The sequence below is a fragment of the Mytilus edulis genome, chromosome 5, assembly GCF_963676685.1.
Source record: "Mytilus edulis chromosome 5, xbMytEdul2.2, whole genome shotgun sequence".
Taxonomy (NCBI): domain Eukaryota; kingdom Metazoa; phylum Mollusca; class Bivalvia; order Mytilida; family Mytilidae; genus Mytilus; species Mytilus edulis.
Window position 1 is genome coordinate 26,687,165 of NC_092348.1, and position 7,831 is coordinate 26,694,995.

General features: G+C 34.0%; 1 long non-coding RNA gene across 1 annotated transcript; it reads left to right on the top strand.

Annotated features, from left to right (window-relative positions):
* The first annotated feature begins 2,565 nt into the window (after nucleotides 1-2,565).
* Nucleotides 2,566-6,111, top strand: LOC139522342 (uncharacterized). The gene is made up of 2 exons (XR_011664391.1): nucleotides 2,566-2,629; nucleotides 5,381-6,111. It is a non-coding gene; the product is annotated as an uncharacterized lncRNA (long non-coding RNA).
* Nucleotides 6,112-7,831: the final 1,720 nt, after the last annotated feature.

Consider the following 7,831-nt stretch of genomic DNA (forward strand, 5'->3'; position numbering starts at 1 on the left):
CTCTGTTGGATAGATGTCTCATTGTCAGTGATACCACATCTTCTGATTTTGAATTTCAAATGCGGTAGGTTACTAGAGTTAAAATCTAGAAACAGTCTATAAATTCCCACGATTTAATTCGAAAACATTAATATACAAAACTCAAAGTGAGAACTGATCATACTTTCATTGTTATCCCTTCCCATAATGACGTCGTTGGTCTTGGTAAGTTATTGAGTACTGTCCAATTGAAAATCTCCTCTTATTAATATGAATTGGATCAATTAAACAAATCAAACAAATCTAATTCCATTAAATTCAAGGCAGTGCAATGAAGAAAAAACAAATAAAACACCAAAATAGATCTATAAAACCATGGTAAATTGAAAGGCCAAAATCCTGTACAATGACCCCCAAAAAGCTTCATTTAAAACGCTTGATTTATAAACAATCATTTGGTCATAATTTCCCTATAAGCAACAAGCCTTTATCAAAGAAATCATAGACAGTTAACTGAAGCTCTGGAATATATACCTGCAGATATGTATTGCATATGTATATGCTGCTGGAATTATGTTTCATCAAAATGGAAAGTTCATAAAGACATCCTAATTTAGTCATACCATCCGATAAGAACACACAGCGTTATGTATATTATGGATACAAAATGAATCAGATCTAATGATACCGTATAGTTGGTTATTTTTGCGGGAGTAAAATTTCGCGATTTACCTTTAATAAGATATACGAAATATTTTGGCGGTTACTAGTATTATTTTGGCGGATTCAAAACGTTCATCAATACCTTTGAATTCGAATGCACACTTTTAAATTGGCGGAATTTATTTTTTGCTATTTAGTTCTATCCGCGCAAATAAGCGAAAATTTACACCCGGCTAAAATAATCCGCTATTTCAAGTTCCCCATTTTTAAAGTGTTTTTACACATCTTTTTTGTCTTTTCAAAACAGTATACATTTGTAATTATAACGACCTTCTTTTATCTTCATCAAATGTTGACTTATTTAGTCAATCTGAATATAACAAGCTAATTACATGTTCATTAAAGGGGCACTAGCTGTCAAATTCATGTTCACCGATTTGACTCAAATTCTCATATTTGATTTATAACAATGTAAAACATCTATCCAAACTATCAAAAGTCTAAAATAAACAGTTTACAGAGCATGGGATACATAATATATTGGTTCGCTTCGTGTGTATTTTAGTCCAGACGCCACCTAATTACCTATCGATTTGACCTCAGATGACCATATAAGCGATGTAAACATAAATAAAGATATGAATAGATTAAACCAACACGTGCAATTGGATTTTTGTAGGACTGTTTGATTTTATTGTATAGATTAAAAATAGACGTTTATCATTGCTTTTAACTGTATAAGAATGATTTTATGTGCATCGAATTAGTAATCAAATGATTTACCGTAGTTTCACTTTCATTGTTGACATTCTTTTTCTTTAAATAACCAGTACACGTACAATGCATGCGTTGTCAATCTGTAGCAAGGGGTTGAATTGAAGTTCACATGAATACGGATTTAAAGAGGTCGACTCATTCAATTGCAAGTGAATTACTAATTATCAATGTTTCTTAGCGTAATTTGACAAAATTGAATCTTTTTGGCTGCAAAAAGCGAATTGTTATTTCACTATTTCACTTTCATTATTGATTGAACAAAAAAAAATCAGACTATACATTTTTTATACATCTCGTAGCTAGTGCCCCTTTAATGGGTTAATATTCTATCTAATTTTACATTTGTAGGTAACGACACAATTTCCAATATATTGAATGGGAAGTCGTACAGTTTAAGGTTTGACTTAGAAGACTGGTCTTGAGAGAGGCGCTATGCTCAGTACGAGATGTTTATTATAAAGGATACTACAGATACAGTTAAGTCGGCCTCATATCTTGACTTACATCTAGAAATTGACAATGAGGGTCGGTTGAAAACAAAACTTTACGACAAAAGAGATGATTTCAGCTTTCCAATTGTGAACTTTCCATTTCTAAGTAGCAACATTCCAGCAGCACCTGCATACGTGGTATATATCTCCCAATTGATACGATATTCCCGTGCTTGCATTTCCTATCATGATTTTCTTGATAGAGGGTTGCTGCTCACAAGGAAGCTATTAAACCAAGAGTTCCAAATGGTGAAGTTGAAATCATCCCTTCGTAAATTTTACGGACGCCATCACGAGTTGGTTGACCGTTATGGAATAACCGTATCATAAATGATATCGGATATTTTCCTTACGTCGTAACTACAATCCCCTTCCCTTTCCTGAATGTGACCTACCGAATTAGACTATTTACCGGATTTGTTATCACATAAGCAACACGACGGGTGCCGCATGTGGAGCAGGATCTGCTTACCCTTCCGGAGCACCTGAGATCACCCCTAGTTTTTTAGTGGGGTTCGTGTTGTTTATTCTTTAGTTTTCTATGTTGTGTCGTGTGTGCTGTTGTTTGTTTGTCTTTTTCATTTTTAGCCATGGCGTTGTCAGTTTGTTTTAGATTTATGAGTTTGACTGTCCCTTTGGTATCTTTCGTCCCTCTTTTAGTATAGTGGATGAGTCTGCAGAGTACAAATTGACATTGGCCGGTTATAGTGGGGATGCTGGTAAGTTGTCAGTTAATTTCATCAAAATATGTTAAGTATAGCGGATGAGTTTGCAGATTACCAATTGACATTGATAGGGTATAGCGGAAATGCTGGTAAGTAATAGTTACTATCAGTACGATATGTTCAGTAAAGCAGAAGAGTATGTAGATTACGAATTGACATTGGCAGATGACAGCGGGGATGCTATGAGTAATATTTACTATCAGTACGAGATTTTAAGTATAGCAGATAAGTCTGCAAATAACGAGTTAACATTGGCAGGTTACAGCGGGGATGCTATGAGCAATAGTTACTATCAGTAAGAGATGTTTAGTATAGCAGAAGAGTCTGCAGATTGCGAATTGACATTGGCGTGAAAAGCGGGGATGCTATGAGTATATTTACTATCAGTACGAGATTTTAAGTATAGCAGAAGAATTTACAGATTGCGAATTGACATTGGCAGGTTACATGCGGGGATGCTATGAGCAATAGTTACTATCAGTAAGAGATGTTTAGTATGGCAGCTGAGTGTGTAGATTACGTATTTACATTGGCAGGTTACAGCGGGGATGTTTTGAGTAATAGTTACTATCAGTACGAGATGTTCCACAAATGGTAAGATGAAGTCATCCGTTTGACAATTTCTGGATTCCTTCACGATTTGGATGACATAAATGGAATCAATGTTTAAAAGATGACCACGGATATTATAAAATTGGTGGAGCCTCAATCCCGTCCACGTTTCCTCTAAGGTGAACTACCGAATTTGACACAGGATTTCTACTTTCATGAACATCACGACGTGTGTTATAATATGTGGAGCAGGATCTGCTAACACTTCCTGAGTACCTGAGATCAATCCCAGTTTTTTGTTGGGTCTGAGTTGCTCTGTCTAGTTTATTTTATTTAGTGTTTGGTATTCTTATGTATGTCTTTACGTCGTATTTCCTTATTTGACAAGGCAGTGTCAGTTTGTTTTCGACTTATGAGCTGGAATGTTCCTTTGGTAGCTTTTGCCCCTCTTTTTATCTTAGCCTGTGGATAACAAATTAACTTAAACACAGTATTAAGGTAAGTTAACAATAAATTATTATTAACAATTGGCTAAGTGTAGTAGCGGAATTACATAGAATCATGCATATTAATGTTATCATAATATTACAAACAAATGTATAGCTAAGTTTTATTCGTGAACTTTTGAACCTTAAATAAAATAAAATAAAATAGTTATTTTTCTATTTCAGGAGGTACCTTGACTTGGCTTTTGGTTTTGTTGAAAGTTGTTTACTTTCTATGTGTAGAAAAAATAAATAGGGGTGATACCTGTAAAATAAATGTCATGGTTTTTTTATATTATACTTCACGACTGACAATGTTATCGGCGTAACAATCTGCTTTAACACTCTTTCAACTATGTGTTATCTTTAAAGTTTCATTGAGAGAGGTATAAAATTGGAAAACATCGTCTTGTTGGTATCAACTAAAAATAAAATGCCTATATAAAGCAAATTTACAGATCTAACATTGTTGGGTTGATGTTTAGACGAGTTATATATATTATATATATATATATATATATATATATATATATATATATATACAACTCGTCTAAACATCAACCCAACAATGTTAGATCTGTAAATTTGCTTTCGCAAATTTTTGGTTCTTCCCTCGCCGGGATTCGAACCCATGCTACTGTGATATCGTGACACCAAATCGCCTGCACTGCAGCCGTCCCGCTAGACCACACGACCACCTGGGCTCTCAATAAAAGAGCTTTCGGTGGGCATGTGTTACCTTTCCACGTCAGTTTTAATCTAGCGGCGTACTACAGTACATGATATATAAGGCATGAAGATGTTATTGTTACAGATCAGCTAAATTATCTATAGTAAAGGATCCTACAAATTAATGTAATATACAGTCACAGAAAATAATTATATTCATAAGTACGTCTGAGTCAGTGACAACTCTACAACAGATGTATCCATCGGATCGCCATCAATGATGGTGATACATGGCTGTGTACATAATGTATATACAACTCGTCTAAACATCAACCCAACAATGTTAGATCTGTAAATTTGCTTTCGCAAATTTTTGGTTCTTCCCTCGCCGGGATTCGAACCCATGCTACTGTGATATCGTGACACCAAATCGCCTGCACTGCAGCCGTCCCGCTAGACCATATATATATATATATATATATATATATATGTAATTTGACAGGATAACAAAGTTTGTTTAATTTTTTTTTTTATTTATCAATTTTATTAAAATAATTCAATTCATTTGTCAGTTGTTCTTTAAGCTGTTTGTGACATTCTTATAAATGCAATAATACTCGAGGAGCAATATGAAAGACACCTAAATATAACAGACAAACTAATTTTAGAAAAACTTTGATAGGGAGTTGAAACGGGTTCGAGTTTCTTAATTTGTCGACGGATTATGAATATATAGTTATCAAAGGTATCATGCTTATAATTTAATACGAAAGTATGTCATTACCGAATACGATTCAAGAGTAAGTATACAGTTTAATGTGGATGTCCAAACTTGACATTTTGCGTAATAATATAACCTTATAATATGTTATGGTAAGATATTATTTGACATAACTGTCAGTCTGATTTTGAATAAAGTCAGCGTATTTCCTCCAGAAAATGTTTTATGCTGGAAATAATGCTAGATCTATAAGTAATCACTAATAAAAGGTAGCCTCTAAGATGAACAATTGATATCAATGGTCTGCCTTTAATTCAGGTGATGCCATGTTGGATAGTATTCAGCCATTAAATTTGACTGGACAAAGATTTTCCACAAGAGATATCGACAATGATGATGATCCAAGTGGGCAGTGTGCTTTGACACACAAATGTGGGTGGTGGTACACATGGTGTACATATGCCAATACGAATGGACTTTAATTTCTTGGTATTGAACCTGATCACTCCGGTATATACTAGTACAAATGGAATGACTCAATGCCATGCTATCGCATGAAATCTGTTACAATGAAGATCAAACGTCTACCTTGAGAAAAATGTTCTTATGCAGCTTGTTTGGCGTTACAAAGACCGTGTTTGATACTGACATTTACAAATTGTTCATTTACCTAAATTTATTTATTTGACCAAATTAATTTGTGTTATTGTGATTCGAGTAACCTGTTTTTTTTATCTAGTTTTTTTTCTATTGTAAATTCTTCTTGTCCCAACCGACCCGAATAAACTTTTTGCAGACCTCAATATGTAATTATTTATTATTATTTTTGTTGGTTTATTAGAAAGATGTTTACTTTCTATGTGTAAAAAATAATAGAGGGGAAACCTGTGAAATAAATGTAATGATTTATTTTATTATACTTCACGATTGACAATGTTTTCTCGGCGTAACAATCTGCTCTAACACCCTTTCAATTATGTGTCATATATAAAGGTTCAATGTTTTGTTATTATCAACTAAAAATAAAATACACATATATATCAATTTTATTAACATAGTTCAATTCATTTGTCAGTTGATATTTAATGTATTTGTGACATTCTTATAAATGCAATTATACACGGGAGCCATATGAAAGACACATAAAAAGAACAAACAAATACATTTAAGAAAAAAATTGACTGAGGGAGTTGAAACGGGTTCTAGTTTCTTAATTTATCGACGGACTATTTAAGAAAATATGGTATACATCATGTCATTACCGAATTCGATTCAAGAGTAAGTATACGGTTTTGTAAAAGTCATGTGACGGTGGATTTCAAAACCTGACATTTTTGGTACTATTAGAGGTATTCCCGTAACAGTGGACAACCGCAATACTTTTGCTGGTAATAATACTGAATCATTTACCTATAATTTGTTTGTCATTTGCTAACGGTAATATTGATTTTACGCTCACTCAGTCTGCCAGTGGCCTTTCAGTGGGTATTTTAATGAAATAAAAGAGTTAAGTGCATGCATGTGCAAGAGAAGAAATAACGAATGTTTCAGTATTCAACATTACAATCAACACACAAGGTTTATTCCTCAGCTAGTTATTCGTATTATTTGATTGATGCATTTGGAATCTTTGTTGACCTCACAGTTTACATGTCTTTAACAAGTACGATGTGATAACTCAGAGTTACAGTGGAATGTTCACCTAATTTGACCCAGTCGATTGATAACCTCTGTGCGTAAAGAAATGGTCTCGTTTACACTATATGAAAACGATTCTACAAACTAACGATATGTTATGCTACACGAGAGACGAAAGATGCCAGAGGTACAGTCAAACTCATAAATTGACAATAAACTGACAACGCCATGGCTAAAAATGAAAAGGACAAACAGACAAACAATAGTACACATAACACAACATATAAAACTAAAGAATAAACAACACGAACCCAACCAAAACTAGGGGTGATTTCAGGTGCTCCGGAAGGGTAAGCAGCTCCTGCTCCACACGTGGCTAAGATATTATCAAACATACTTATAAGTCTAACTTGTAATAAAGTCAGTGTATTTCCTCCTCAAAATGTTTAAGTTGTAAATCATTCTAGATATGTACGTAATTACAAATAAAAGACAGCATATACGATGCTCTATGTTGAAAGCCTAGTGTATAATTGAAAATGAAGATATAGCAAAATATCAATGTGTTGTGTTTAATACAGATGGTACTATGTTGTATAGTAATCAGCCATTATATTTGAGCGGACAACAATTGTCCATAGAAGATCGAGACAATGTTAATGATTCAAATGGGCAGTGTGCTTTGACACAGAAAGATGGATAGTAAAACAAATGTTGTACCTATGCCAATCCGAATGAACTTTACTTTCCTGGAACAGAACCTGATCACTCTGGTAGCTTTTGGTACCAATGGAATTGTTCAATACCATACTATCGCATGAAATCTGTTACAATGAAGATCGAACGTCTACCTTGAGGAAAAGGTCCTGTTGCAACTCGTTTGGCGCCACAAACACCGTGTTAAATACTGGAATTTGTAAAGTGTACATTGACCTAAACTTATCTTGTGAACAAATCAATTTGTGTAGTTGCGCTTCTGGCAATCTGTATGTTTTATTTAGGTTTTGTTCTACTGTAAATCCCTTTCTTCTGAGTTCCTACGGGTTTTTGTCATGGTAAAACGAAGATATGGCTTAATATTTATTGGCGTATGATCTTAATGATAAAATTTGTATGTACCTATCATCAACA